This window comes from Triticum dicoccoides, chromosome 4A (genome assembly GCF_002162155.2).
Source record: "Triticum dicoccoides isolate Atlit2015 ecotype Zavitan chromosome 4A, WEW_v2.0, whole genome shotgun sequence".
Classification (NCBI taxonomy): domain Eukaryota; kingdom Viridiplantae; phylum Streptophyta; class Magnoliopsida; order Poales; family Poaceae; genus Triticum; species Triticum dicoccoides.
In genome coordinates, this window is record NC_041386.1 from 733166410 (window position 1) to 733171856 (window position 5447).

General features: G+C 47.3%; 1 non-coding gene across 1 annotated transcript; it reads right to left on the reverse strand.

The window, feature by feature from the left end:
* Positions 1–5118: 5118 nt before the first annotated feature.
* TRNAG-UCC lies at positions 5119–5190 on the reverse strand. Its single transcript has one exon. It is a non-coding gene; the product is annotated as a tRNA-Gly (tRNA).
* Positions 5191–5447: the final 257 nt, after the last annotated feature.

Below are 5447 nucleotides of genomic sequence, written 5' to 3' on the forward strand. Positions count from 1 at the left end.
GAACATTTGGCTTGGTTCTTGTGATGCAAAAATGAAAACCGGTCTCGGTTTTCGGTGGGAGGAAAAAAATCGGTGGGGGGAGGGATCGCCTGGTGGGGAGATCGATGGGACGGTGGGAACGAACGACTTACGTACTGAGACACTAGGAGTAGAGATTTACATAGAATTTATCGGGCTTATCAGTTAAAAAAACCAACTACCCCGGGGTCAAAGTTAGCATGGTGTTCATACGCAAGTTATCAAATCTATGGTGCGAATATTACCATGTTATTTACACAAAAAGTTCCCGGCGATGGGTTTCAACAACTTTTTCCCTATGTCAAAATATTAAGCTATGTTGTATTACCATGCTATATTACACAAAAATAACTAGGATACATTTTTCAACAATTTGTTTGTCGGGACAAAAACTTACCACAATGTTTGTAAGTGAGTTATCCGTTATCCACTGTGACTGAGTCAGATCCGGTGGTGGGAAGCTCGGGCAGCGCGGTGGTGGTCTGGGTCGAGCTCGGCTCCATTATCCACGGTGACTGAGTTGGATCTTCTCGAGCTGCAGCGAGAGATGAGACAGGCATATGAGATGGGAAGAGGGAGGGGAGGGACAGGCGGCGGAGGAGCTGCTCATTGGCGGGCACCGGTGACGAAGCGTGGGATTCAGAGAGGGTGCTCCTGGGCTCCTGGCGGCTGCGGCAAGCAATGTGGTGGAACGTCGATGAAGAGTCGCCGCGGGAGAAGAAAAATAATCGGGCGGTAGGGCGTGTGCACGATGTTGATCAAGCGGCTACAGAGTCGTTCGGATCAGATGCAAAGACCGGATCTTTTTAAACATGCAAAGACAACAAACTACTGGGGATTCCTCTCATCAAATTCTGCCGTGCTGAAACTCCACAGAAACATGCGGGATACTCTCCAATGTTTGGTTCGAACCCAATTGCCCAAACCAAATAAGGTGCCTTTTATTACAGACGAACAAATCATTCGAGCACATGGAAAAATTCTATCCCTGAGACCCCGATGAAGGTGGGCATTTAGGGTTGCAGGTAGAGCAGTGGGCCAGGCACTGACTCCGCCTCGTAAAGCACCGGTCACCATGAGTCTGGCAGCAGTGGCACGTACTATGGTACCCATCTGTCAAATGACAAAAGTAACGGCGGATGCAAAATTGCAAGGTTATCTTGCTCTCGCCTGCAGTCGTCGAGTCGACGATGGTAGCGTTGCTACTTGTGTTCGCCGCATGACCATCTTGGTTGACCGCCATTTGCTTATTATCGACACCACCTACATATTATATTTAACATCAATATGCAGTACCTCAGGCGTATGTTCCGAAAAATTAATTACAAGAAATTAACACGAGATGCTAATGAAGGCGATGATGCCTACAGTAGTACTTACACTGTGCACACACGACAAGGCATCTAATGAAGAATATCATCGTCCCCTGCACCAGGCTGCTCCCTCTCATATTGGCAAATCTCTTGTACTTACTAACTCAGTTCTAGTCACGTGTAAGGTTCCGGTAAGAAATAGTTGGAGCCCTAGTAGGAAGAAAGAAAGAAATAGTTGGACTCCAAATGCGTGAGACAAAGACTGCAAGTTTATAAATAGCAAGAGGCCGGGATATATTTTAAATGGGAATGCAAAGATTTGCAAGCGCATGAGATATAGTTCTTTAATCTCGAGATTTTTGCTCATACTATTCAGCGAGACAAACACTACATATACATGGAATCTTGGATCCTTAATGATTTCGAGGAGCGTAGTCCCAATGCACTTTATTTTAAACTACTCTTCGTCTGGATGCATATTGTCTCTAAAATCATTTTTTAAGGAGAATATATTAATATCGCAAGATACCAATTACACCCGGTCTCTGCAGCAACGAGATGTCGAAAGACATTCAAGATACACACAGCCTGAAGCTAACACAAAACACAGCATGTTATGAGCTGCCACAAAGTTTTTGATTCCGACATCATTGCAACACCACTAACAATTGCCCAACAAGCTTGAAGCACTCCGAATGCCCTCTCCACATCCTTCCTACCTGCTTCTTGCATTGTTGCAAAGTGGCTTTTTTCTTGCCATGTTGTTCGGAAATAATTGTCTTCACAAACGCCACCCACTGAGGATATGTATCATCGGCAAGATAGTATCCCATGTTGTAGTCATGGCCGTTGATGGTGTAGTTGCACAACGGTGATTCCACATTGTAAAGCCTCATGAACATCGGAGATCGTTGAAGCACGTTGATGTCGTGTGAGAACCCGGCATTCCAAAGAAAGCACGCCAAATTCACAAGTCATGTGATGCAACTGCTTTCTAATGTGATGGTGACGTCTTTGTTGTGCCCTTGATACATTCCCCGCAAACCTTCAGGCAGTTCTTCCATTGCCAACGCATGCAATCAATTGATCTGAGCTTCCCTGTAAACCCTCTGGCCTCTCTAATAGCCAACAATCTCTCTGTGTCCAGCGCATTTGGTTCTCTCAGATACTCTGCTCCAAACACCACACCATGGCCCGGGCGAACTCGACAATAGTCTTCACTCTCCAGGCATGTGCTCTCCCCCATTCTGACTATCTCACCAACGGCATCTGTGGCAGTACCAACTGCAAGCATCCTCAGAGCAGTCGTGCTTCTGCTTAGCAGAGAAAGAAAGTTTGTTGCAACAATCCCTTATGAGCTTGAAGTAGTCATCGTGTGCCTCCACTCCCTCCACAATGCGCAAAAATAATGGTTTCCGCATGCGAAAAAGGTGATGAAACCATAGATCATCTGGGAAAAGTTGGGTTCGGACTTCGGTGTAAAGTAGCCCTGCCACAGTAGTCGTGCTCCGGACACCCTATCCCGATTGATCACTCTTCTCCCTTTGATTGAGCCCTTGAAGTTAAGAATATGCTCTACTTGTCGGTCCATTTCCTCTTGCATGCTCATGAGCATGGTCATGTCCACTTCTTCGCCCGAATCCGAGGAATCAAAGAACTCATCTTGTATCATTTGATCAAGCTATGTTAGTCCATACTCCTCGTCCGATGAACCATCAGAATTCATTGTTTTTCCTGCAAAAAACCACGTTGGACTATGTGTCAAACACATAGAGTGCAAGGGGGAGCCCGGGAGTTGCCGAACATACCGGTCGCATCCGGGCTGGCGACGACGTCCCCGGCGGCGAGGACGGGAGAGAGGAGTGCGGTGCCGGTGCTGGTGGTACAGAGGCTTGGAAAGGCGATGGAGCGCGCGTGTCGATGGAGCTGTGAGACGGGCGGTGGGAAGGAGGAAGAAGAGAGGATAGAGCAAATGGATCCGGTAGGTCGAGGGGATGGATTTGGTGCAATTTGAGGTGGGGTAGGTCTGTCAACTCCAACGTGGTGGCCTCGTCCGGGCGCCCCCATATTTGGGCTGGATATAAGGGATGCCAGTCAGTCCAGGAATTTGAGGCACCCGTCTAAGATGAATTTTCACGACCAGTCAGTGACCGAGCCGTCCGTCCGGACGTCTCTGTAGATGCTCTAATGGTCGGTTGGATGTATCATAGGACGGATGTACATCAACCAACGATGTAAAAACAAAGAAAACTGTAACACACGGACAATTATCTAGCATCCTTAAAAGTACTAGTAAATGCGCACGTGTAATCTTAATTCGGCTTGAAGATATACCTGAATTTTCTTTTAAAAAGTAGCATCAAAATAAATAGTTTGTGTAAGCACCACCAGCGGCAGGTCCATCTCTTCCTTCAAATGGGTTGAAAATTGTACTAATCTAACGTAGTTAAAGGCATATGCAAGTGACCAGGGGAGGGAGTACATACCTTGTCCTCAGGCCGCTAAAAGAGAAATCCAAAAATCTAAGCACAATCCATTGAAATCAACACAACTGATCCACTACCCAGCTGCTACCAAAAGTTCCATATCATTGTGTAACCTAGTTGTTTGATAGCGCATGTTGGTAATGAAACTTAATAACGGTTGAATGTGTGCACATAAGGCTGCTTTTGGTTCAGTTTTACGAAGCCTGATTTGGGTTCAGTTTTTAGTGCATACAGGCTGCTTTTCTGTTCAGTGAAACATGAATTAATCTTCTCCGGAAGAAATGAAGAAAGTAGAGATGAAAGACCTCTGGCCCGGCGGCTGCGTGTTTGACGGCGGCGTCCCCTGATGGCGGCACTGATGACCTAGGCCCGACGGAGAGGGACGGGCAGGCGGTCCAGGCAGTGTCCATGATGGTCCGACAGCCCGACACCAACTGACAGCCCGACACCAACGGATGGCCGTGCGGCATCCCTGACAGGTCCGACGGTGATGGGCGGTCCAGGTGGCCCCTCCGACGTGCCCTCGCTGGTCGGCCAGGTGGTCTAGGCGGCGTCCCCGACTGCCGGCATCCTTGAAGTTGCGGCGGCGTCGCTACGGCCGAGGCTAGGAAGGCGATGGGTAGAGGGGGCACGGAGATGTGAGGGGCGGCGTCCTTGAAGCTGTTGCAGGTCGAGGCGATGGGGGCGGTGTGCGTCGCTGAAGCGAGGTGATGGGGCAGCACCTTGGGGCGGTTCCCTATGGCAGTTTCCTTTCGTGCGAAAGGGTATGTAAGGAAGCAGATCGCACGACGGTTCGATGTGGCAGTTTCCTTTCGTGTGAAAGGGTATGTAAGGAAGCGGATCGCACGACGGTTCGATGTGGGAGTTTCCTTTCGTGTGAAAGGGTACGTAAAGAAGGGGATCGCACGACGGATCGCTATGGTAGTTTCCTTTCGTGTGAAAGGGTACGTAAGGAAGGGGGTCGGGGAGAGAAAGGATTGATTACCAATAAACTTGTTTAGCGCTAAACGTGTTTAGTTGCTCACCATTAGGACAATAAAGACTGTCGGATTAACGCTAATGGATAACCGAGATCTGTTGGATCTGCCACACCGGGTCTTTTTATATTGGTATAGATAGATAGATTATAAAATCAGAGCGTCCTCTAAAAAAGTTTCCATGTATAATAAAAAGTCAATATCATTGAAAAAGTTTCCGTGTATAATAAAAAGTCAATTTCATGGAACAAATAAGTGGCAGCACCTTAGGAAAAAAAAGTCAATTTCATGGAACAAATAAGTGGCAGCACCTTAGGAAAAAATTGCGTCTGCCGGGAGTCGAACCCGGGTCTATTGCTTGGAAGGCAATTATCCTAACCGTTGGACTACAGACGCAATGGTGACACCAATTTAGATGAAAGTTTCTTTATCAAGGAAGTTGTTGTTTTCACACTACCTAGTACTATGAGTCAACTAACATCTTTGCACTTGCTCTCACGGAATGCACATAGACAAACTTAGCAAAAACAGATAACTATTTGATGCCCTCATCTACTAACGACGCATTTTGTCGTGGAATAGTCACGACATATGTCCTAGTGTGAGGACTTAGTTGTGGAGCCATCACACTAGGTTAGCTTAAAGGGGTTAAA